Source organism: Elgaria multicarinata, chromosome 5 (assembly GCF_023053635.1).
Source record: "Elgaria multicarinata webbii isolate HBS135686 ecotype San Diego chromosome 5, rElgMul1.1.pri, whole genome shotgun sequence".
In the NCBI taxonomy this organism is placed as follows: Eukaryota; Metazoa; Chordata; class Lepidosauria; order Squamata; family Anguidae; genus Elgaria; species Elgaria multicarinata.
This window is the reverse complement of record NC_086175.1, coordinates 89,280,893-89,308,844: the sequence shown is the minus strand read 5'-3', so window position 1 is coordinate 89,308,844 and position 27,952 is coordinate 89,280,893.

Here is a 27,952-nt window from a genome sequence, read left to right as displayed (position 1 = left end):
GTAAGCCGTCTTGAAAGGTAGAATATAAATTAGAATAATAAATGGCATGCCATTCCCCAGATATCTCCCCAAGAAGAGTGGAAATTCAGTGAAAATAAAAATAAAATAAAAGGCAAAACGGGATATATATCACAAAATCTGCCCCTAACATCTGTCCTGGCCAATATGAGCAGGGCAGGGCTTAGGTAGCAGTGGTTCCTCTATTATGGACTCTCCTTCACCTGCCCCCATACGATTGCTCTGCCCAGACATTTGGTATCCCACTCTTCAATGACAGCCACTGAGTTAGAACTACAGAGATCCTAGTTCAAATTCTCACACAGCTATGGGCCAGCCACTCTTTCTCCCCCCAGCCTTTCTCTCAGCCTAGCCTATCTCATAGGGTTGTTGAAATGATAAAAAGGGTGTGGGGGAAGAGCCATGTGTACCAGCTTGAACATATCGAACAAAAGGAAGGATAAAATTTAAATAAATGAGATAAATAAATACAAAGGATTGGAGAGTGGCTCACATTAGGGATTTAAAAGCAAAAGCTGGCTTTGCAGCTCTTTTGATCCAAGTCATCGATAACGGTGCCATGATAGAAATGTTGAAATGTGCCCACTACTTCATCAAGCAAAAGAAGCTGGCTATAGGCAGTAAATACTATTTCCCCCCATCAATCAAGTTATGATTGATTGTTAAGTAAGAAATAAAATATGGATTTCTCTTTCCGCAAGAAACAGAAACACTGTGCTGGAGCACACCGCAAAAGCTGCTGCTGTCGGCAAATTTGTGCCTGTGTAGCAAAGTTTCAGTGGCAAGAAGAACTTGGGCCCAGGGGACTGGAACTTTGAAAATTGACTAAAGGACCATGGAATGATTTATAGAATGCAAACTTGATGAAAAAATGTCCAATATTCCCCTCTTTTGCAAGAGGATCAAGTACTGAGGGGGGGGGGCAGTGGTTTTTTTCGGGGAAGGGAGGCTGTGCTTCATTTCTAAGCACAAAGGGGTTGTTTGGGATTTTGTATCAGTCTGGAAGCTACGGTGCCAGCAGGGACTCACAGCTCCCAGGATAACTTCCTGGAACCTTTGCTTCTTAATCAAAATTGTTTGGGACACTCTGAGCTTGCTTAGCGATGGAGGAAAGGCACTTTGATTTGTTTGCATTATCTATAGTCCAGGACGCCATCCCTTTTCAGAAAATAGTTTCTGTTTCTTCTGCTGAAGTCTCCACTGATTAAAAAAAAAAGGGGGGAATTCTATTCGTGCAGAAGCTCTGAGTTCAGACATGACCCAACAGGAGCAAGCATAGAATCATAGAATAGCAGAGTTGGAAGGGGCCTACAAGGCCATAGAGTCCAACCCCCTGCTCAATGCAGGAATCCACCCTAAAGTATCCCTGACAGACGGTTGTCCAGCTGCCTCTTGAATGCCTCTAGTGTGGGAGAGCCCACAACCTTCCTAGGTAACTGATTCCATTGCCGTACTGCTCTAACAGTCAGGAAGTTTTTCCTGATGTCCAGCTGGAATCTGGCTTCCTTTAACTTGAGCCCATTATTCCGTGTCCTGCACTTTGGGAGGATCGAGAAGAGATCCTGGCCCTCCTCTGTGTGACAACCTTTTAAGTATTTGAAGAGTGCTATCATGTCTCCCCTCAATCTTCTCTTCTCCAGGCTAAACATGCCCAGTTCTTTCAGTCTCTCTTCATAGGGCTTCATAGAGCACTGTCTACACTGTCTACACAGCCATCTACACAGCCATCTACATGGACAACCAAAGGATTAAAAAAGAGCTGAGAACTTGACACTTAAACCCCTCCCCTAACATTACAAACCATTACAAAGAACAGCCTTCCTGTAGCTAACCATTAGCAGGGAGCATAATGTTTGTGTTCTTTTATTTATTCATTTATTTATTTATTACATTTCTATACCGCCCAATAGCCGGAGCTCTCTGGGTGGTTCACAAAAATTAAAAACATTCAAAGTATAAAACAACAGTATAAAACCATAATATAAAATACAATATAAAAGCTCAACCAGATAAAAACAGCAGCAATGCAAAATTACAAATTTAAAATACAATGTTAAAATGTATTTATAGATTGTTAAAATGTTGGGAGAATAAAAAGGTCTTCACCTGGCATCTAAAAGCATATAATGTAGGTGCATCTATGTTCTGGACCCCCTTAGAGACTCCTTAATGCCTCCATAGGAATCTCACTTTCCTTCTTTTACCTTCCCCTTCACAGTAACATGGGATTTAAGCTGTAGAGTGGTGTGATTAGCAACCAGACACTTTAAGTTTAACACAATCGTTTAATAATATATTAAAATGGGCAAATTATAGTTAAATGTATTTAGTCAATAGAACTGAGTGATTCAAAGGCATTAAAAGAACATAAGTTTGCAAAATGCAAGTCTTTTACCCTAGCTGCATTTAGGCTTTTCCCTGCTGCTGCTTCGTTGTACTCTCATCCTTTACTGGTTCTTTTCTGGCTAGCTTTCTCACTGTTTTATACCCTCCCCTCCCCCCAAAAAGAAAGTATTGTTCCAATTTTGAAGAAATGAAACTTAACCAGGAATGAATCTTAACTGGAGAAATGAAACAATTCCTCTCTGGGATACCCCCTCCCAAAAGAAAAACTCCAATCCTCTAATCCTGACTTTATTACCTTGCTTCTGTAGACACAAACCTTTACAGTTTGATTATTATTATTAGTTGTTGTTCATAGAAATAGGGGGAGTTCTTCTAGATGGAGGGCTCAAAGCACTACCAATCCAAAGACATTATGCAGCTATTGAATTATCTTCAGATAGTAACAGAAAAGATGGAAGAAGCAATAGGAAAACACAGAAGGGCTACAAATGGAAGGTGACATCATCTGGACACCCTCCTCCTATAAAAATTTGTGAGCAAGGAAGCACTATCACACAAGAACAGCTCGTCTGGAAACACTCTAGGTTTCTCTAAAACATATCAGTATAATTAATGGCAGTTATTTATGAATAAGGTAACAAATGCAATGATTGATTGATGATTTTTACATTTATATCTTACGTGCTCAGGGCATAAGTTCTTGCAGCAGCTTACAAGTTGAGGTCAAAAGGATTCTTTGGGCGAAGAAAGTTGGAAAACCAAGGCCTTAGACCATGGGGGCAAATTTGGAGGCTTGGGGGGCTGTATTTGCCCCCTTCCTCTGGGGGCTGCACCCTGCCACACTCTGGGCCTACTCTAAGTAGGACTAACATTAAGTATAAGTCTTAAAATTTGACTTCTAACAGTATTTATCTAAACCTATTATTCCAAACATATAAACAATTTCCAGTCTGCAAACAATTGGATTGCATTTGTATTCCCAACTTTATCAACACATGATTTATTCATTCACACTACATTCTAATTTTTTGTAACCACTCTTTTAAGGAAGGGGGTCTTTAGAGTCCAAATTCTTATCAATCCTATTGCTCCTGGACAGTGTCTGGGGGATCATAGGACTGGTTGTTATCTGGCTATGAGATCAGAGCCCTGTGCTCTCCTCTTCCTTGTAGCTGGTGTGGAGAGAAGCATGCCGGCTATCTCTCCATATTCAGTACACAGCGTGAAGAGATGGGGCAAGGGGTTATTCCTGGAAGTGGAGGCGGGGGGAGACCGGGGTGGCTGCCTTTTGCTGAATCCACCACAGCCTCCTTCCCTCCCCCTCCAAAGCACCACTGCTAGACAGGCAAAATTTCCTATCAGAAATACAGGGTGGGCAGGGTGCTTCTGTTCTCTGGCCACCCTGTTGGATACTCAGCAGGCTCCGAGTTCGGAGTCTGCTGACTATCGACAGAGGATTGCACCCTTAGTAGCTAAAAGTATATTCATTTCTATACTGGCATTTATTTTTCCTAATAGGACTAAACATATCATTTACCAGAGTCAATTTAATGGGAAGAACAAACTTATTTTCTAGTATTAGTTGTTCAGCCTCTTTCCAAAACTGTTTTATCCTATTGCAAAGCCAGTAAAAACATATACCTCTTTACAAAAGAAGAAGTTGTGCTTTCATTTTGCCTGATCCTGCCATGGCTGGGTTCAGTACATTAAAGAAAATCTCTGCCCTCATAGTGGGATTTCTTCTTCCAGAGTCTTTCTGGGTTTACAAGAGGCTCCTTTAGATTGCAACCATGAGATTTAGAATTGAAAACTTCCCCTCTCGGCAATGCAATGAAACAACACCATCTAGTGGCTATATTAAAGTGCAACACCAGCTTTACATACTGTGGATATCCCTCAATAATTGTAATTATCCCATTATTGCTGATTCTTTAAAAGTGAGATTACAGGGGGAAAGCACTGGAAACATCCTGGAGTTGACGACGTAGGACCTGCAAACATCCGTGAGTGGCTAATCATGAGTGTGCAACAAATCACTCATGTAGAGAAGCTCTTATTCTCTAAGTATAATTAGGCCTTAGGGCCAAACTACTTCACACACCAGTGCCTACAATGCTTGCAATTGTCTTTCACAGTACTAGAATTAAAAACATACACACACACATTGGAATCTCTCTCTCTCTTTATTCTGGTTCCTCTTTTTGCAGCTTTCTTGAGTCTTCTAGCTCACCAACTGCTGCAAGAAGAGGCTACCGCTAGAGTCCTTGTAAAACAGTACTGCAATTCTCCATGAAGCAAGAACTATTTATTCAGTGCAGAGTTAGGCCAAACTGGAAACTAGAAGGCTTTCTGTGGTAGGAGCACAGGTAGGGTGATGAATACCTTCCTTCCCAGAAAGCAATTTTGAGATGAAAAACTATCAGAGGAGAGAGGATCACGCAGCTGTTTCCCTCCTGCCCTTCCTCTGCTAGACACAGTCAGGCTGTCTTTGGTTAAAAATGTAGAAGAAAGCATCCTGGGACTCCTTGTAACATCTACTTTGGTCCTGAGTTGCAGCCAATTGAGAGTTGCCTGAAGTATGGAAAACACAGCCTTTGAAGGTAACATTACAAGCACAGTGGATTCCATCCACCCACCGAACTAGATGCTCTATCTGTAGAAAAGTCAATAAATAAATGAATAAATGCATATCTTTAAAGCTCCTTTCTCTCAGGAAGTGAAGGTGGAATTAGATTTATTTTTTAAACAGAGATGTCCATCAACACCTTAATTTTTAAAAAATTCCAGGTTCAAAGTTCAATTTTTTAGTGCCTGCCCTTCATACCCTATTGTGAACAAGTGAAGAATAACTTTAATTGTAGCAGCATGTGAATGTATTTAGAATTATTCATTTATATTAGAAATTTGTTTAGATTCATAGCAGATTCCCTTCAAATGGAATTAAAATCTACTTAAAACCAGATGCCCATTTTTAATGCCCCCTCCTACGGTCACAAACAAAACAGCTTTATGTCCAACAAATCCATAAATTTCAACCACCTTGAGCACTATTTGGTGGGAAAGTGTGATATACATTTAACAAAGTGGATACTTGAAATGCAACAGTCTTGTGTGGTTGCCACAGTTTCTGCTGTGTACTCAATTCAATACACATTCATTTACATCACAGTAGAACCCTGTAGTGACTTATTCATCATACTCAGACAGTTCTTTGATGTTTGGATCCTTTCCACAATGTTTTCACAGTAGGTTTCCTCTCTTTCCCCCCACAGTTTCTGCTGTGCCAATGCACTCCCCCCCTCCCAAGAGGTACCATTTGAGTGTTGAGAGTACCACAACTGCATGGGGAGCTGATTTGCTGAAACCTCTTGGTACATAGAGCTGGCTTCACCCATTTATGAGCACCATCACGCCAGCATTTTAACACACTCTTGACATGCCTGGTGTCCAGTTTTGCAGTGCGACACTCACATCACACCACACTCATCCTGCTGTGATCTCGCTGTGATTGCGCCATTTCCCCCGCTCTTCTGTTTTATTTTTGTACGAGGAAAGTTCGGTTCTTTTCAACATGCGAGATAACATTGCTGTTCCATTCCTGTGTAATTTCCTTTTCGATGCAATTTTGGATCATCCTGATTTTTCTGCTCTGTGTGTGTGTGTGTGTAAGGGCGTGTGTGTAGGGCAGTGTCGCTGATGAAAGCAGAGGGCAGGAGGGTTCTACTCCAGCATGCTACTTCAATTTTCTTTCATCATCATTCTCCTTGGGAACGCCTGCTGGATTGTTGCTACAGCATTCGCTGAGTTAGTCCATCGTACTTTTGGTCCTCCAATTCAGTTTATAAAGATCCTAGGGAAAGCTTTATGTGTTCTTTTTCTCCTCCTCACTTTCTCCTAAGTTTTACTTATTAAGTATTAAGCAGCACTTTTTTGTGAAGATTATTTTTACACATCGGGTATCTTGTATAATTGTTTTCTGTTTTGGAAGCAGAATTCATGCATCAGTAGACCACATCAACCTATCACAGCCCTTAATATGACAGAGATGGGAAAACCTCAGTTATGGTACAAAACCAGAAAAAAAAAAGGATGGAGTTCAAAGGAATGGAGATGTAACACATTCATCAGCACAACGGTAAACAGTGGTTGAGGTATGCCCTTACAGTGCACACCAGTACGAATCCACTGAGTTTTATAAGGCCTTACAAATAGAATCCATTTAAGGTTGTAACTCATGGGAGCAACATTTTTCAGTGCCTCTTTCACTGCTTTGACACTTGTGTTCTCAGTACATTTGCAGTTATTACTGGTAGCTAGAGGCCAAAACATGTTGAGTTCACTTAAATTTCAGAAACCAAAAAGGGCACTTTCACATTTTTACCATTTACAGTGCTGTGACCCATGTCAGGTTGGAACCTGATCATAAGCTTCAGTGTCAGCCTAGATTTGCTCAACTTAAAATCCTTTTACCTTTAGTTCCGCCCTCACACACACCTTGTTAACTTGCTGTGTTCACCACAGTATCTTTGCCTCAGTTTTAAAGCAGGATGTTACCTATGGAAAGTCTTACCACAATAAGGTAGTTGTGTCCCACCCAACAATCGGGTGTAGGAGCTCTGTGCCCTGCCAGGAAGATGCTTTACTTTAATGAAGGGAGGTGATCCTTGTGCATGTTCCTTTGTGTAGTTAAGCTCTCTCCATTGGAATGAAAGGAGTCCCCTGTGCATATATGGAGTAAGATCCACATTAGGGCTGCAATCCTGTACATACCTGGAAGTAATCTCCATTGAATTCAATGGGATTTACTACTGAGTAGGCATATGCAAGATAGCACTGGAAGTGAGTGGAGTTTGGGTCTAATTTAAAACAACAGGAAAAGTTAGTCAGGACATAGTTCTCATTGATATCAATGTGACTTAAGGGTAACTAAGTCTGGATCCAACTCGTGATCTTGCGGGGCTCATCAGGATGCACACAGAACTCTGACCCACACTATGGAAAGTATCCAATGGTAGTCCTATATAGATTAGGCCCGTTCACTTCAATGGGTCCACTCTGGGTAGGATCCTGCCCCATGTTTTCAGACTCCCAGTATGTGTCATGATTCTCTTTCACTTTAGTGACCTTCCCATCTACTTCATTGGTTGGAGATACTGTCAAATATTATCGCTAGGTAGGGAGCCACTCACAAAAGTGCTAGAGCCTAAGGAACCATGATTTTTTTTTGCCAGTCTGGACAGACTTGCTAACGGCTCAGTGAGCTGGTCATGCACTGCCACCCACTACACATTCAGCTGAGCCGAGAATAACTTTTGGCAATAGATTAGCTACTTGAAAAGCTGAAGTTGCAAATGACTGCCAAGAGCTCATCCAAACTCAGATCAGCACATGGTGGGTGGCTTTGTACAGTATGCACAGAACCAGTTTTGTTCATCCTGGGCTGAATCTCTCTCTCTCTCTCTGTGCTCCACTGGACATTTATAGAGCTACCGTAGCATCAATAATATGTCAAAGCAGCCGGTTCACTTTACTCTTTCATTAAATCATATTTCAAATTTAATTAAATCCCTGTCTCCTAAGCATTTTATTTGGCTTTTAATTGCCAGTTATGTGGTACCTAATTTTCTGAGCTAGTCAGTAAATAATATAATTTGTGGACTTTAGCCCACTTTCCTGATGGTGTACAATATCTGATGGATACTCCTTCTGAGCTATTGTGCATCATCCTGTGATGGTTTAACTTCAGAGTTGGGTCTCATTTCAATGCCGGTGCCTGCTGTGATGACGAACTGTATCTATTTTATTTTATTTGCTCAATAGCCCTGCAGTATGAGAATAGTCATTTCTGTCTGAATTTACTAGTGGTTTGGTCTTTTAAGGCATGCTTAAACGCTCTGGGCATGACCAGTGATGTCTGCTAAAATGCTTTCTGAACAGATTCCTTGATTCCCAGGCAGTTTGCTAGCTGACAATCAAAGTGCAAGACTAAAAGTGAGGAAGGGCAAAAGGCTATTGCTGTGTTTTCTGACAGTAGAAGATGATGGACATTTTTGCCAACATTTCTAAAGTGACTCTGGACAAGTGTAGTGGAAATACAGAAGACTATTGTATATCGAGGAGCTAGTAGCGCATCACAATTGTTCTCTTGCCCATGTTTAGATTGCTGTTGGGCCTATTTGTTGAACTTGTGTGTGTGTGTTAGCTATGCTGGTTCCCAGGGCTAAAGCTGTTGATACTGTGTTCTAGGCTGGTAAATGAGTGTTTTTCTGCATGATCTCGAGACAATTCAAGAGGGGAGAGGGGAGCTATCTGACTTGGCCTGGTTGCCTGCTAGTGGTTTGGGCTAGTTGTTTCCCAGTTTATAAGAATGTAGAATATATGAAGTCATGGGTCAATATCCAGAATGGGAAGAATCATGGGGAGAGTAAATGGATCCCTCAGAAGCACCAAATAGAAAACCCCTCTGTGGGCAGAACTGGCCAGGTCCTATGGGCCAGGCCATAGGAGCTATTTGACACTGCTCTTATCTAATCTGCTGATTTTAAGATAAGAATACGGGATTCCAGTGACTGAAGGAATGTATGCTTTAGGCTTTGAGTGTATTGTCTTGCTTCTTCCTGCTTTATTAGCCTATTTAGCTAAACAGAATTATTTCCTCCACCCATTGGTGTGTTCATTGACTCTGAATATCCGAAAAGAACCATTGCCTAGTGACAAAACAATTGGCAAAAAATAAACGAACAAAAAACCAGGGTGAAAACAAAGAAAATAATCCAGATATGGTGTATTTAGATAGAATTAATGAGAAGGAAAAATAGCAAACTGAACATTTGAGTACCAACTTCCAATCTGGCAATGTTCTGTATTAAGATTGGCAGCAAAGTTGACTTTCCTTTCCAGCAATCCAGTAGTCCTTTGACTCTACTCATTGCTCCTGTGTAAATTAGTACACTAGTTACCTATCTTGTCTCAGAAAGAGAGCTAAAGCCAGCCTTTCTCTATCTGGTGCTCTTTAGATTTTTAGACTATATTTTCCATCAGCCTCATCCAGTAGGCCAGGGATGATAGGAGTGGTAGTCTAGAATATCTGGAGGGCAGCAGGTTGAGAGAGGCTGACTAAACACATTTTTCTTGTTTCTTTACAGTGAATGGTTGAGTTGCCTTTGGATCTGGTTGCTTACTCTATCTGTAGTTCAGAAATGGTTCAGTCACCCACCTATGGCTGAGAGCATGTGCGCACTTAGCTGGAGGTAAGCTTCATTGGGGTTAGTGGGACTCATCAGGGAATAACCTGCATAGCATCAGGCTGTACAAGTTCAACCCCCCTCCATTTAAAGAGTCTACCAGTGGCTATTAAATGGTTCTCCCATATATAGTTCAGAGGCTGTATATCTCTGAGTAGCAGATGCTTGGAGATGCATAATAAGGGAAGCGTGCTGCTTTCGTGTTCTTGTTCTAGAGTTTCCTGGGGGTATCTAGCCAGCCACTACTGGAAACAGAATGTTGAATTAGATACACCTTGGGCTGCTCCAGCAAAGACATAGTTTATCAATCCCACCAGTGGAGGCAGGTGGCTCTGATTTTGGTAAATCTGTGATTCCATTCTGGGTTTCAGTCAGAACTGGGTAGAACTCTAAAGGAGCTATCCAAGGTCCTGAGCCCGTTTTGTTGGTAAACCTCCATAGGATTGTGCCCTTAGTCACTGGTAGGTGTTGCAGCTATCAGATTACACCTAGCAATATATTCTGGGGCAGAGAAACAATGGCTGATCTCTATTTCTGGAAACACAAAGGCCAGCTGCAACTCACATCTCTCTCTTGTCTTGGGCGAAATGCTCAGGCTCCTTAGCATAGTACAGGAGAAAAATGACAGTCTTTATAGTAGAAAAGCCAGACATTAATTTCAGATTAAAAAGTCAATTGAAGCTAAATTGTGAGTATTACCAAGTCATTGCAGGAAATAGAATCCTCAGGGTTAAGTCCCTTTTTCCATTGATAGAAAATCTTTTTCCTCTGTTGTTAGATCCCTCCCTAAATGGCTAAATACGTATTTTCCAACGCTCATAGCAAAATAAAGATAGCCATACTTGGTCCATAAACCGCAGTTGGACAATATCTTTATAAGGACCAACCAAAATGTCACAAAAGAATGGGAACTTCTAAGTTTAAGAAATTGTGGAAATAAATATTGGCAAAAGACTGTCAGACCCTTGAACACCATGAACTGAATATTCAACATTATAAAAATATTTATTACTATATAACTTGAATATTAATTTGATCAATTAGTGCTGTGAATTTCAGGATAATGGGGGTGCATATGTAAATGATACACTAGCATTCAGTGCTGTTAATCACTGTTCTATAAATGTCACGCTTGAACTTACATAACAGATAAAGGAGACTGAGGCAACTCAGTTAATCTTGTGCGCACTCTGATTTGGGCTGCTTCAAGGCCTGTTTTCAACTTGTTGGCAAGAGTACCAATTCTGATGATTGGTTTATAACTTCACTGGTTTGTGTTGCCTAACTTGCTTTACCAACTAAATCAGAAACAGCATGTTCTGAAAGATTTTGAATCTCTGCTATCTTGCTTCTCTTGCTTTCCTCAGGGGACAGGCAATTCTGACAGTTGTCTAGATGACTCTCACCTGTTCTTAACATAGTCAGAAAATGCTAATCTTACTCAGAGGGATGTGAGCAGGTGACAGGCAAAGAAACCTGCACAAGATCCAAATAAGCTGTCAAGATCGTCTATCTCCTGCCAAGTGCAGGAGAGCTGGTGGGTGGGCAGGCAAGCATCCAGTGCCCCTCAGGGTGCAGAAGTATCAGCCCCCTGGACTATGAGAAAAAGTCACAGCACTTGACAAGGTGTTCAAGTTAGAGGATGCTAGCTGTGATCCGGAATGATGGCAACTGACATCTGCTTCTGAAATTTGATTTGAAAGCAGAGATTAGAATTTCCACAAGTCCCTTGGCAACTTGTTGAACAATGGCATGTCTTGCCCACAAACGTGGGAGCATTTTATTCTTGAAGTGTTTCAGAGGAAGATTAAGAAGTATCTATTAAGAATGATGACAATATTTGAGGGGTCCTGCTGCTGTCAAGAGACTAGATCTTTCAGTGTGATAGGAATTGAAGGATTTCCTTCCTTCCTTCCTTCCTTCATTTATTACATTCCTATACTGCCCAATTGCCAAAGATCACTGAGCAGTTCATAAAAATTAAACTCCCAATATACAACATAATAGAACCTAATATTTATGTTTAATAAACTTTAACATAGTCTGACTGGGATTGACATAGTATAATTCATAGACATTGTAGGGAATAAATGTGTCTTTCATCCAGTCCTTTCCAAAACATTCTAAGGCCTGCTCAACAACAAACAGAACAACAAGTGTGTAGAGTAAATTCTACCATTCCACACTGTAAGTGAGTATCTCATGTGTGAATGCTCTCCTAAACTCTCTCTGCGAGCAGAAAACGTGCACAGCAGGGAACGGGCTGGGTTAGGCTAGCTTGTTTCTCCTGGACTGCTGTAATTAAAAATATTGCAGGATATTCGCAGTGTGTAAAGCCAGAATTGCACTATAATAGAGCTACTAGATGGCACTGTTTGATTGAACATACAGAGCACTGCTGAGAGGGGTAGTCTGCAATTCCAAATCACGTAGTTACCATCTAAAGAGCCTATTGTAAATCTGGAAAGACTCTGGAGTAAGAAAGCCTGGAAGAGTGCGAGGGTTTTCTTTAATGTAATACCAAAGAAAGATCTACTAAAAAAGAAAAGAAAAGAGCATCAGCAAAGACTCTGGCAGCATAGTTTCTGTTAAAAATTAGTAAACAGTGTGAAGAAAACAGGAATGTTTCTTTAATTCAGTAACAAAACAAAGCTTTCCCTCCACATACTGTTACAAGCTTTATAAATATTTCCAGGTACTCTTTCACTGTGTCGCAGACCTTTCATGTCTCCCAATGGGAGACACTTTCAAGGACTACATCCTGTAGTGTGAACATCTATTATAACATTAAAATTAGTTTTAATATCAGACTCTTATTTGCAGTGGAAGAGTTCATAGTTTAAGGATGTATTCATTAAAACTACAGTGGAGAGTATATCCAGCCAAGTGTCAGAAAAGTAGTCAACAGAAGCATGCAGAATAATTGTGTCAAGACATTCTGTGGTGAGCTACTGTGCATTCACTGCACAGCACCTTTTATGTTGGGTAGTGTATGTGGAGATGGCCATAGACTGCAGGGAGCGGCATTTTTTGTGCTCCATGCAGCATGCGCCTATGGCACCACTGTCTTTGAGAACAGTCCCCTGATCCCGTGAATGGTGACTGACCACTTATATGGGATACGTTAGTTTGGTGCACTTAAGCACATTACTGGGGTAGGGGCTAAACCTTCCCTTTGCCATTGATGGTGAAACAACGGGAGCAAAGAACTACTACTTCATGAAGCTCAGTTTTAAGAGAAACCATTTTAGAGAATAAAGGTGCTGTTTTGCAAAAGCTAAAAGACCAACTATCCTTTGCAAAAATAGTTTTTGTATGTGACATCCATTTGTGTTCATGGAGCCTTGGTAGGATGCTTACTCATATTTTTAGCACTGCTATCCCCATAATGCTTCAATTCATTATTACTACAATTCCCACAGTGGTCTAAGCTTTTCAGTGTCACATTTTGTTATCACAATAGGGCTCAACACAGATGTGCTTTATTAAAAGGTGCACAAACAGATGTTGCTTTTTTAAAACCTTTGACACATCTTGAGTTTTGTTCAAATAAAACTAGAAGATGAACTTGAACCCAATGACACTCTCCCATTAGATTGTGTCCCTACACTGTGGCAGGTAATATCACATAGGGGAGTTTTGGACTCCACTGTCCTGCTCCTGCTAGTTTCACTTCACTGCTATGCAAAACATAGAGCTGATGGAGAAGTCAAACAAGCAAAACTAAGCACAGTTTTACTTGGCAAACATGGATTCTCCAGAGAGAAGTCAGGGGAATAGCACAGATCAAACACACGAGATATCAATCAAACAGAAACAAAGTCCAGAAGGCAACAGCATGAGGGAGAAGTCCAACAACACAGAGGGCCAAACACAAATCAAACTCAGGGAAACAAGATGGCACACACAAGACGCTGAAAAAACAGCATTATTTTCAGTAAAGGCTAGACTCATAATACAGGCTTATATTACCAGAGCCCCCAGAGCCCCACCCAAGGCTCAGCTGTAGTACATTACAAGCCTTGCTCCTGAAGATTTCCCTCCTCTTGAAGAGGCCTTCTTTGGAGTTGGGCACTTCTTAAAGGAGTCTTGCTGATTTGTCTCTTAAGGCGATGAAGCCCTCTGGGACTGGGAGGTTGCTCAGCTTCTGTCTCTGGAACAGAGCTCCCCTCCTCCTCTCATGATGGACCTGTGGTCCTCTCCCTGAGAGCTCAGGCTCTCCCAGCTCTTCTGAAATGGGTGGTTCAACAGCACCATCCATATCTGGGAGCTCTAGCTCCACATGCCACCCACAAAGAATCGTAAGCAGTTGTGATAACCCCAGCTGGCAATAAAGCAGATTATGTAAGAAGGATAGTGGATGAAATGGTGGAGCAAACTGGACAATAATTGTTTCAAATCTTTATGTTATTGTTTTTAGCTGCCTTGAACCCAATGTTTTAGAGGACAGGCAGGATATAAATGTAAATAAAGAAATACTCAATGGGATCATCTAAGTACTATCCTTTGACCTAATTATAGAAATAATGGTTGGTGACTTTAGAAATGCATTTTTCCCGTTAGAGGCTATGGTACGTATTTGCTATGATATGCAGCATTGGGGTTCAACTTGATAAAGATGTATTCATATGGTATAAGGTAGGTAGCATGAAGAGATGTGCTCAATTTTTTAAACTAAATATGGGATGAAAAGAATCATCATGGAACACTCTCTCGCTGAATTAAAATTTGTAATGATTTATAGAGTTGGGTGTGCATTACTGAGAATTTCCTCTTAATGCACTTCAGTGGAATAACAGTAGTGTATCTAACAGTGGTGCAGTGGTACATTTTAAAGTGTAGGGGCTCATTATGACATGGTATGTGTCACACACACACAAAGAGAGAGAGCAAGTGAGCAAAAACCAGCAGTACACATCATAATACCCATTTATTAAAATCAGCATGGTGGCAATCCTATGGATTACCTGGGAGTAAATTCAATTGAACTCAGTTATATTTAGCTCTGACTGCATAGGTTCGACTACATTGAGCTTTCAATAAAAGTTCTTCAGCCAGCTGAAACACAACCATTCACTTTAAATTAGAAATGCAAACAATCTGGCAAATAAGTGTTGCCCTTTGAACTACTAGCATGAAGTCGGAATGAAAGAATAATAATAAAAAAATGACAGGTGTGTGCAGCCTCCATTTAATTACTTTCCTCCATCTCTGATTTCGTAAATGCTAATCTGTTGCAAACAACAGTACAGCTCGAAAGCCTCCTTATCACCGTATCCACTCGCCAGAGCAAAGGACGGTCTGTTGGTTACCCTAGCATGTGACATCACCATTTGTGCTCTAAAAAAAGAAAAGGAAAAAGGCCTGGGACTGGGACTGCACTCCAATGTGTTCTCCCTCTACTACACCACCACTTCATACAAAGATTGATAACTGGAAATAACGAAGTATTGAAATATTACACAGAGCCATAAAAAACAAACAAATGAGCAAATGTCAAAATACACTTTGCTCAGGACTTTTATTTATTTGAAGCGTTTTTATGCCGCTCCTCAGACAAAAAGGCTCCCAATTAAGTGACCTAATCCCTGCCCACAATCTAAAAACAATGACACACAAGGAAAGAGGAGTGGGGATGGAAGAGGGGGAAAATTACTTCTATCAGCAGGGCTGGTGGACTGGCCCCGCTTTTCCCTCTCTTCTCCCTCAGCTCAGCCTGCTGGAATGGCTGGTGGTGGTGACAGTTGAGAGAGGAGAAGCCTTCACGGGAGAGGAGCCTTCATGGGGGAGGTCTCTCAGCTGGACTGGTGGAATGGCTCTGCTCTCCCTCTCACCTCTTCAACCATTCCAGTGGGAGGCACCAGAAATACCCTTAGTCCATTTAGTTCTGTACAAGGAAGAATGATGACATGCAGAGGGACACACAGCACATTCAAAGGGAAACCCTTAATTAGAGTTCAGTGCTATCGTGGAAGAATTGCTGCATGACATCATCATGCTGTGAAGGAAAATGAACATTTTGCACCATGGTTTCAGTGAGAAAGACCAAAAGGGGGTGGGGGAGAGACAGAAAAGAAAAAGGGAAAAATATGCTTCAATCAGCTGGTAGCTCAGAACAGTTATATATTTACATTGCTTAAACAGCTTCTCAGCTGATGGAAGAACGCCTGGGGAACTTTCTGTCAGTCTTCCTCTCAGCCTATAAGTCCAAGGGTTGTGTGCATCATTTGCACGTTCCTTGAGAAAGGAATTAAAGCAGAAGAGGGGAAAATTAGCTTGTGAAAGGGCATTATTAAGAAAGGCATATTGTGTTTCCCTTAGATGTTCCCTCGATAAAAGCAACATGCTGTTCTTGGCTGTCTCTTGAACTTTCCTGGAAAAGGGGAGATGGATTAAATATAATGCTATCTTAATTGGGGTAGGCTGCTTTAGATCAGTCTGTGCGTCTCTTGTAATTTTCAACAGTATAAAACCTTTGGGAAGGAAAATGTAACTTATGGTGCTTTCTGCCCTTTTAGAAGAGCAGCCACCACAGCCCATGAGGCAGGGGTGTGGGCTACTATTGCCAAGGAGGAAGGCCTGTGGGTTTAGCACAAACCAGTGGGTGGCAACTGATGATTGGGGGTTGGCCCTCATTCACACAGAACACATGATGCTCTGCTCTGTTCCTGCATAATGCCCCCCCAACTAGCCTCAGAAGCTGCTTTAGAGTGTCCAAAATGGCACTGATTTTGGGTGGGTGCCTGCCTTGTCTTGGCACCAAAGCCGAAGCAAGATTTGGCATCCCCAAAGCAGGTCGGCCTTGGAGGTTGCTAGAAGAGCTGGAAGCCAGGACAACTGGGAGTCCATTGGATTCCCGACTCCCCACTTTGCCACCCCTGCTGCCCTTACATCACCCCCTCACTGTCCCCACCCTCCCCCAACCCAGAGCCACCACCTTGCCTTCCTCACACCACCCCTTGCCGCCCTCCTCATCCCCCAATCCAGGGTCACATTGCAGATAAGTCCCAGCAGTGGTGGTGGTGGCAGGACACCAGAGAGTGTAGAGAGGAAGAGGAAAGTGAGTCCAGTGAGTCCAATGGACTTACCTGGACTCATGGCTGTCCTTGTGCTGGCTTTTCTGGGTGGGTGGGTATGGGGGAGCAGCCCTTGGCTCCCAGCCCAGTGCCACTCCGATTTAGGCCAAGGTGGGGATTCGGCCCAAGGTGGTGCATAGCTCTACATGCAAGGCCTTTCTCCTGTGTCACTTCCAAGCTGTGAAATGCATTCCCTCAAGGAAGACCATTCTCCTCTCCCTGCTCTTCCCACTCCCCTGGCTTTTAGAAAGGGTGTCAAGGCACATCTTTTAAATCTAGTCTTTTAGAGTCTGTAGTTGCTTTAATGTTTTACTATAATAGGACGCAATCCAACAGGATAGAAGCTTGCTAGACAGAGGGCTCCTCCTTTTATCCTAAACCCTGAGAAGAAGTGGTGAGAGCCAGTGTGGTGTAGTGGTTGGAGTAGGGGTGTGCAAAGTGGGTCTTCTCTGCCTTGAAATTCAATCTGGAGCTCTGTAGAGGTGATTCTCTGCCTTGATTTTAGAACGCCCCCCTCTCCATCTTGTGGAATTACCCTTGAAGAACCGTTCAGCAGTTGGATAATTGGTATTAATATAAATGCTTACAGCTCCCTCATTTTTAAAGCTAAAGAGATAAAACTTGGCACAGCAATAGCTCTTAGTGAGGACTTTAGCCCTGCTAAGTTTTAATCAGATTGGTTCATGCTTTGAGTTTTTAGCAATTTTTAAAATGGAAATTAACAAAAATGCTTACATTTGCATAATTTTATAGATAAAGAGATGAAACATGACCAGCTGATAGTTCTTAAAGAGGGCTTTAGCCCCACCAAATTTGAATAACATCAGTTCATGCCTTGATTTTTTTAAAAAAATATCTGCACTCCAGCCTTCTCCAACCTGGTGCCCTCCAGATCTATTGGATGGAGCCCCTGCCCTGCATCCAGCCACTGAAATAAAAAAGCCTGCCTGTGCCTGACTTAGGTACAGAAGCTTTCTCACTCACCATCAAGTCCAGCAGCACTTTCACACTGGAAATGTGGATGATTGACTTCTATGAGTCTGAACAAAAACACGCTCCCTCCCTTTCTCTCTCCCCACCCCCACAGCCACAATCAGCAGCCGGTCAGTGTTTCCCACTTCCCTGAACACTGTGATTGGAGGAAAACATAGTCAGGGTCAGTGCTGTGGCTATTCCTAACTGGTTTGCCACAGAAGTCAATATCAAAGCTACCCCTCACCCCACTCAGCGTCTTCCAAATATGGAGATATTCACTTTACACACATACACACACACACACACAGAGAGAGAGCGAGCATCTGGCTTGCTTTGGGTCAGCCCAGGACGGAGGAGGTGTGTGGATAGAAAAATGCTATAAACCAAGAGAGTGAGGGGAAAAGTGGTCTCACAGTAATTAAGACAGACTTGGATCTGAGTGGGTTTTTATGAAGCATCTCTGAATTTAAATTTAAACAGGTCTTAAATAATTCAAACCAAGTCCAAATTTACAAGAACTCTGGAATTTGGTTTAGCCTCACAACACATATTTAGCCTGTGAGCAATAAGCACCAATTCTAGTCAACATTTTTTCATCTCCACTTTAATCTTTCAGTCATTTGGGAGGGTTAAAGAGATTAGCCCATTGAAACTTATTTTAAACAATATCTGAATGGGATGGAAGAAAAAAAAAGACCTTTTAATACAGGTAGACTTCCAGTAATGACAAGGCAGAGTTTAAATACTATAGTTAATAGGTGGAAATGGTGGTATAATCTCTAGAAATGGGCTGGCTCAGAGGATTATATGTGAGACAGACTCCCCAATGAATTTAAATGAGATAAGCCCTGATAATTTCCTGGATGGGAGACCAGCTGAGAACCAAATGTAAAGCACTCTGAGTATTTTACTTACCAAGAAGTATACAAATTAATAAATAAATTGTACTGATTAATGGAATGAACCAATACGTTTAGTTCTCTGTCAATATGTGATAATGTGTATCTGCTGTGCTTGGATGTTTAGAGCACAATCCTATGCATGTTTACATAGAAAGATAGATAGATAGATAGATAGATAGATAGATAGATAGATAGATAGATAGAAAATCCTACCAACTCCCAGCATTTCCCAGTCAGCATGTTGGGAAATGCTGGGAGTTGTAGGACGTTTTTCTTTTAAACGTGTATAGGGTGGCACCCCTGGCTAAACTCCTGAGGATGGAGCATCTGTGATTGGTGCTGTACTGACTGAGGGGTAAATGCTCTGTTTTCCTCTACATTGTTGGAAGATAGAAGTACTTTATTGCAGGTAAGAAGAAAGCTACCTATAGTGTATGTTACCATACTGTAGTAAAATATTTAGGCCAACATAATGTATACACAGATAAATGATAGAAAAACATGTACACCCTGTTCAACAAAGGAAATATACACACAGAGGTAGTTTCTATTAATTTATTTATTCACTTTAAATATTTTTATACAACCTGTCATGTAAAATATATCCAGGCCTTGTACGAGTGTAAGTCCCTACACATCATTGGGCTGGGATACCTGCCTTAGTGGATTGAGAATTCTTTATATAAGCTGCATTTTAATGTGCAGCTGTGTGGCAATAAACATGAGGATGTGAGACATCCTAGTTGCTCCTCATCTCCTAATGTGCATACTTGAGGACACACATTCTCAGGCAAATGCATATCCTCCCAAATTGTCTCAAGGCTATATGTTTGGGTTTCTATATAATTGGACCTGGGCCAGTCTGTAGACGCAAGGTCTCAGCCTATGACACCAAAACTAGGTTAAAGTAAGCAGCGAGGTTAACACATTCATTGTCTTCCTCTGCTTATTCCCTAACTTCAGTAGGTTGTCAGGAACAAATAGGATGGGTCCCCTGGCAGTTGTTCTAAGGTTAAATTGACTACTTCAATCTGCAGTGCTGTTTTTCAAATATCTTTCACAAGCACCGGATTCACAGCGACACTTGCTGTTGCTGTTTTAAAGATTAAAAAAAATGAAGTAAAATAAAAATCTAGCAAGCATGAGACAATATCCTGTGTCTAAATGTCAGTGTTAATGCTCACAGCACAGTTATAAAGGGAACGTGCATTATCCTTCAAGGTGATGATGACAAGTTGCCTTGCCACACAACTGAACCTGCTTTGTTGTGATAGAAAACCCTCATTTCTAAAGTTTATGCATGAGTGAGGATGCAAATAGGGCACCAAACTATTTCCATGCGACTCGCAGAAAATCGGGGAAAAGGAAAATCAGGGCAAATGTCAAGGAATACAATGACTTCAGCAGTCAGGGCATACAATGAGAGATCACTTTTCTTGCCTTGACGGGTGTTTTTTTTTTTTTTTTTTACTGTCTTGGCACATGCTTTCACAGGAAGAAGAAGGCAGGGAAGGAAGGAATGCTTACTTTCAATTATTTGGTTTATAGTGGTTTATAGAGCAGCAGCAACAACAACAAAGTGGATTTAAAGGTGCCATCAAAAATGTGCCAAAAGCAAGGATGTAAGACATTTGCTTGAACATCCAAACCTTGTTGTTCACTTATAGCTTATTAAACCAATAATATCCAGCTAACCAAATGGAACCTCTTCATCTAGGGGAGGGATGGTCCACTTCTTCATGCTTGAAGGTCACTGTGTTCTCCTAAATGGTGATTTGATTTATTATAATTTTAAACTGCCCAATAACCCAAGTTTTATTCAATAAGACAATGAATAAAACCAGCACACAGTAAAATCAAGATAAAACCAGCAGGAAGGAATAAAAACACTACAGCACCAACAGTGAGAGTAAAACCTGTGGTGGCCCCCTGTCTGTGGAACAACCTCCCTGACGAGGCCTGCCTGGCACCAAAGTTATCTTTTTGGTGCCAGGTAAAGACTTTTTTCTTCTCCAAGGCATTTAGTAATATGAATAAGCCCTGGTCTGTATTTTAGGCTCATGGTTTTTAAAGTTGTTGTAGTGGTTTTAAATGTATGTGTATATTGCACGTTTTTGTAGTTTTTAATTTTTATATATTGTTTTTAAGTGTCTAAATATTATGTAAACCACCCAGAGAGCTTCAGCTATGGGAGAGTATACAAATATAATCATCATCATCATCAAAATAAATGTGTGGTCATCTCAAAGCACTCCTTCCCATTTGTTTGCCCTATTCAACATCAGATGCTTGAACAGGGCTACTGCCTTACCTGGATTTGATGAAAAGGAGAGGTAGAGCTGGGTATCATCCACAGACTGCTGATGCCTCAGCCCACATCTCCAGATAAACTCTTCAGGGGGTTCCATGTAGATCAGATGCGGAACCTTTTCCTATCCCAGGGCCAAACTGCAAAATGGGCAAGTTTTCAAAGGCCATATTCTATCTATGGGCAGGGTCAAAGGCAGAGTGGGTGGGGCCAAATATGATTATTACCATTTTATGCCTCCTCAGAAGTAAGCAGGAGAAGGCTTCTGCCTGTCTACTCAGAAGTAAGCAGGACTGAATTACTAAGCAGCATTTTCAAACACCACACTTCTGCATATCTACTTACAAGTAAGCAGCTCTATGCCTGTAAAATGCACACCTCAGTACTTAGGGGCATCAAAGGTAGGCATGGTCAGGCACCTGCCAAGGGCTCACACCCTAGCTGTGGGCCATTGACAAGAATCGCATGGACTTGCTCCTCCTCTTCACTCTTAATGCAAGCTGCTTGTTCCCGTGCTTCTCTCTCTGGCCCAGACAACAATGGTGGTGGTGAGAAGGAAGAACTGTAACAGCTCTTCTGACTGCAAATTATACACAGCTCAAAATCTTTGCAACAGCTTAATTCAATGAAGGCTATTTGCAAGCTGACAGTATTGAAAGCCTCTAAGAGGTCCAAGAGAACCAACAGGATCTCATTACCCCTGTCCCTCTCCTGGCACAAGTCATCCCACAGGGGGAACAAGGGAGTTTCCATTCCAAATCCAGGCCTGAAACCAGATTGAAATACATCTAGAAAATCCCTTTCATCTAAGATTGCCTGGAGTTGAACAGCAACCACTTACAGAATCATAGAATAGTAGAGTTGGAAGGGGCCTAAAAGTAGGGTGACCATATGAAAAGGAGGACAGGGCTCCTGTATCTTTAACAGTTGTATTGAAAAGAAAATTTCAGCAGGTGTCATTTGTATATATGGGGAACCTGGTGAAATTTCCTCTTCATCACAACAGTTAAAGCTGCAGGTGCCCTGTCCTCTTTTAAATCTAGTCATTCTAGTATAGCTCCTGCAGCTTTAACTGTTGTGATGAAGAGGGAATTTCACCAGGTTCTCCATATATACAAATAACACCTGCTGGAATTCCCTTTTCTATGCTGTTAAAGATACAGGAGCCCTGTCCTCCTTTTCATATGGTCACCCTACTAAAAGGCCATCGAGTCCAACCCCCTGCTCAATGCAGGAATCCACCCTACATCATACTTGACAGATGGTTGTCCAGCTGCCTTTTGAATGCCTCTAGTGTGGGAGAGCCCACAACCTCCCTAGGTAACTGGTTCCATTGTTGTACTGCTCTAACAGTCAGGAAGTTTTTCCTGATGTCCAGCTGGAATCTGACTTCCTGTAACTTGAGCCCGTTATTCCGTGTCCTGCACTCTGGGATGATCGAGAAGAGATCCTGGCCCCTGTCTGTGTGTCAACCTTTTAAGTATTTGAAGAGTGCTATCATGTCTCCCCTCAATATTCTTTTCTCCAGGCTAAACATGCACAGCTGTTTCAGTCTCTCTTCATAGGGCTTTATTTCCAGACCCCTGATCATCCTGGTTGCCCTCCTCTGAACACGCTCCAGCTTGTCTGCATCCTTCTTGAAGTGTGGTGCCCAGAACTGGATGCAATACTCTAGATTAGGCCTAATTAGGTCCAAATAGAGAGGAACCAGTACCTCAAGCGATTTGGAAGCTATACTCCTATTAATGCAGCCCAAAATAACATTTGCTTTTCTTGCAGCCATATCACACTGTTGGCTCATATTCAGCTTGTGATCTACAACAATTCTAAGATCCTTCTCATTTATAGTATTGCTGAGCCAAGTATCCCCCATCTTGTAACTGTGCATTTGGTTTCTATTTCCTAGATGTAGAACTTGGCATTTATTCCTATTAAATTTCATTCTGTTGTTTTCAGCCCAGCACTCCAGCCTATCAAGATCACTTTGAAGTTTGTTTCTGTCTCCCATGGTATTAGCTATCCCACCCAATTTTGTATCATCTGCAAATTTGATAAGCATTTGCACTGAACACTTTGCTTGAACACTTTGCCCAGGAAAGGGGTGTTAGCGATTGGCCTATAGTTATTTTCATCTTCAGGGTACTGATTAGGTTTTTTCAGGAATGGCTTAATTATTACTGCTTCTTTCAAAGAGGCTGGTACCGTCCCCTCTCTCAGAAAGCCAGAGTGGCGTCATGGTTAGAGTGTTGGAATAGGACTGGGGAGATCTTGGCTCTAGATCCCACTTTACTATGACACCCACTGGGTGACTTTGGGCTTGTCACTGACTCTTAGCTTAACTTACCTCATGGGGTAGGATAAAATGGAGAGGAGGTGGACCATCTATGCCACTTTGGACTTCTTGGAGGAAAGAAAGGATATAAATGTAACAAACAAATTATAACCTTCTGGACGCAGTCAGATATCCTGGCCTTTCTGGATATAATAAGCCAAGAGGGTCAAGGATCAAGCATACTAATGGTTGGCTGAACAGGACCAAGTACCTGGTCCACATATTAAAATTTGTCTGACATCACTGGAGTTCTGGACACGTCCACTACTGAGATTGCTCTAACTGCGGATAAAATAAGGCAAGATAAAATTATTTCAGAGCTGGATTTGACCTATGACCAAACAGTTGGTGATGCCTGCCCTAGATAGCGCTCTGACAGGATAACGACAAATGCCCATTTTTGTGCGACTTATTGCTGACGTGCACAGAATAGCACTAATGGAGGCTTTGACCCTGCTCAGATGACATACTAAGCCATGGTGGTTAAGCATTTTGTGCTAACACAATGGCTTAGTGTGTATGAACCATGACTTAGCATGTCATGTGAACCATTCCTAACCATTGTCGCTACATAACCACTGTTCAAGCAAGTTTGCTAACCATTTGCTGCAATAAAGTTAGTGGCCTATCCTTGGCTTGGCATGTTGTCTGAACAGGAAAGGAGTTTCAAGAATGAAACAGCTTGGTTGGGGGAAAAGCTTAAATCTGCCCTCCCCCTCCACAATGGTCTTGATATGAATAAGGGCCCTGCATGCTTAGTTGTCAGTGAATAAAAAGTAGAGGGGCAGATGCATGCTACATATGTAACATAAGATGTAGCTTGACCCTCAACTTCAAACAACCAAGTAGGTTTAGATGGTACAGTCAGCAAGGAACCACATCTAACTTGTGATGAAGCTTAACTCTGCATTGCTCGAACAGCTGAATATAAAATCCATTACTTAAGGCTTTTTAGTGGCATCCAGTAAGATTCAACAAATGCCAACCTAATTAAATGTATGACGGGAAGCCTGGAAGCTGGGAAAATGTAGTCTGCATTGCAATGTACCCAATTATAACCACAATAGTTGGAAGAGAGGCTACTAGATCTCACTATGTTGAGCTAGAAAGTAGAAAGCTGGAAACTTGAATGAGTTTGGCATGATTCATTCAAAATGTAGCTTCTTGATTCCATATTTTAAAAATTTCTCCTGAATCCAATTAATTGTAGGGTCACCTTGACTATAATTGATAGGGAAAGAAGCTGGAAGATGCTTTCTCCTCCTGGTTTGTTTTTTAAAAGCAAATAAATTTTTTAGCTGTAAAACAGAAATGGGAATCCTCTTTTAGCCATAGGACCTTATTCAGTTTCAGAGAGACTCTCAGTGGCCTACATTCCAGTGGTGGGTGAGGCTGAAGGGCCAAGGTACAACAACAACAACGTTTAGCTTAAAGGTCATGCTGCCAGTTCAGCCTTTGAGAATGGGGGAGAAACAGCGCAAATCATGAAATTACCGAATGATCAGTGGCTGGGGGGAAAGGGGTGGAGCCAGTGGAATGGGGCATGGCATTCTGGTGGGATTTTGCCTATGGGCTTGAAGCTCCCCACCTTCTCTGTAGCGGCACCCACCATGTGGAAAACTCTCCCTCATGCAGTTTGGGAGGCAGAACACGTAACATCCTTTAAACGCCTCCTTTTTCACACAGGGTTTTCCTGAGCTTTAACTACTGCTGGGTTATTTTGGTTTTATGAGGTATTTTCAGTTTTTAAAAAACTTTTGTATTTTTTTATCTGTTGTATTTTATGATTTTTATTGTGAACTGCCCAGGGAGCCTAGGCTATTGAGCAGTATACAAATGTAATAAATAAATAAATAAATAAATAAATAAATAAATAAATAAATAAATCCAGAATCACAAGTACCTGGAGAAGAGAGGGTTCAGTGTCAATAAGGCATTCAAAGTAAATTTTCTGCAATACTTGTTCTAGTTTATTTTTTTGAAGCTACTTGATTCTGTGTGAATGTAATCAAGAATATTCCATCTTTCAAATTTCGATAAAAGTGAAGGTATTAAGGATAATCTTTAGCTTTGGGTTGTCACTTCAGCTACTGAAAGCTACACTCTCCTGACTTGGGATAGCAGGACTCAATCATAGGGTTGCCGCTGAATTCCAGGCATATCTGGAAGCAGCTGAGGATTCTGGGGTTTGCTCTTTCAGATTTGGGGAAGGAGGAAAAAGTATTCACTGTGCAATTATTGTCGTTCGAACCAGCTCCCTGCAAGTAGCCACATGTGTCAACGACAGACACACTCCAGTGGTGGTTTGAAAGAAACTTTACTTTAGGGATAAGTAACTTTCCATCCTGGGATAGGGTGGCTCAGTTCAGCCATGTGGTCAGCAACCCATGAGGCAGGGAACAACAAGAAGAAAGGAAGTAGAGGGAGGAGACAGGAAAGGGAAAAGCAAGCATCCCAGTAATTCCCTCCCACCTTGATGAGGTACACATTAACTCTTTAGCTCTAGGTTCAGTGACCTGTAGCCTGAGTTCTACTAACAGCAATGAACTGCCATAGGCAAGGGCCAAAGCCTGGCCTACTGAAATAGATCAATGATCAAATCATATCATATCAGTGTGTTCATTGGGCTTGGGCCCAACAAGACTTGCTGCCTCATTACTGCTAGCAGCAAAGGAGAGTGGTGAATTTGCTTTTCTCTCCTAGACAGTATGGAGTAAGTGCATTACTTAAGACACAATCCCATGCCTGTTTAGGCTGGGGAATCCTGGGTGTTGTTGGACTTTTCTTCTGTCTAAACATGCATAGGATTGTGCCCTTAGTCTTGGAAAAATAAACTGATAAGGCCCCTTAGACATCTTCAATTAAAACGTGACAGCAGGAAATTCTCTATTGGGTAAATTTCGATGCAGACTACATTTCTAAGTGCTGAAAACAATATATTATGAAAATTAGGGCAAAATTCCTATTTTCCCAACCATTCCACAGTAGTACCCTGGAATTTTCCAGCACATGGGTGTCTCTACGCAGAGTCAAAACAAAACACTGGCATAATTTAGTGAACATTTAAGTTGCACTTTTAAGCACATATGTAGGGAGTAAGACGTATTGAACACAGTAGGACCAACATCTGAGGAAACAAGTTTAAATTTCCCTGTTAAAATGATGGAAATGATTGGGATGCATTTGCTTCTCTTTCAGTGCAGGGAGAATCTGAATGCTGCATTGTAAAGGGATTTTATTTGATTTCAATAGTAATGACATATATGATGCTTTAAAAATTGATTTTTTAAAAAATGGACAATACAAATACATAGAAAGCAAAATGTGCACCATGAATATTTTAGAACTGCTTTGCATATACTTTGCTGTTTAGTTGGCATGGAAGAATCAGGACTTCCTTGCTTGGAGTCAAGTCTTATTAACAAGGGGAAGGTAATGTTGCTCTTTCTCATTTTCAGTGGCCACAGGAGGTTCTGAAGTCACTTTGTCAGGCCACAAAACAATTACTCTGGAATCCTTACTAGCCAGCTATTTGCTACACTTGAGTGATTTCCATGCTAGTGGCACTGATTAGTTACAAAAGTACTGCGAATAAATGTATGAATGATTCTAAGCAGTCATGCTTCCTTATATCGAATATGTGGCTTGTCAGGCGTATCCAGAATGTCACTCTCTCTTAATTCCTATGGTGCAGCAATGTCGTCAATTGAGTTACCAGCAGGTAAGGCAATACTCTGAATAGTAAAGCATACAGAATTTGAAGCTGGCATTAGACCCCAAGGTCATACATAGGATCGTTTGACCATAAGTTTGCTTTTGCTTACACAAGCAGGGTGGCAGGATGGGGAAAAAATCCCCACTCATCCAACCTTTAAGAGCTTGGATGCTATTTCTAATCCATGTTAGTTATTATGAGGACATTTGAAATGAATAAAATCAAGAATAAGAGAAAGAAATTGAGCTAAGGATATAAAAAAGATGCTTTCAATGAATACCGAAAAGCCAGATATAATCCAATCTTTTCCAAGGATCTTTCTGTATGGTTTGCACAGACAGTGTGTGATCAAGAAATGAAAACTTTGATTATCCTCTCTAAAAAATAACACATTAAAAATATACCACATTCCAATCCAGCTTTCCTCAACCTTGTGCACTCCAGATGATTTGGACTACAACACCCACCCACCCAAGAAACATGGCCAATGGTCAGAAATTCTAGGAGTTGTAATCCAAAAAGTCTGGAGGGCACCAGGTTGGGGAAGCGTGTTCTAATCTATCCCTAGTAAAGTAGCCACTTAATAGTTGTCCAAGAGGATCCTCATAAACATCCTGTGTTTTCTCTGCTTGTCTGAGATTGCAAACATGTGTGAAGCACCTGGCAGGCTACAATAAGCTGCTTAGAGGGTCACAATGATGTCCGTAGGCCTGCATTAAAGAATCCTCAAGTGGCACTGCCATAATAATCCAACATTTTTGTTGCTATCATGAATTCATCATTGAAAGCCATGTTGTAAATTGGTAATTAAAATACTTAATGAACTACCATAATTAAATGTGCCCTGCACACATAACTTGCTTCTTCTTGCATTAGATAAAGAGGCGTTTTTCTCCAAGAAAGGGACAGACATACGTAAATAAATTAATTCTCTGTAATCGTATTATTTTGGTAGCATCATAAATAATACAGCTTTTCCAGTAACAGATTCGTTTACTTCCCCAAATAGTAATAATGAGCTAATGCAGTATATCTA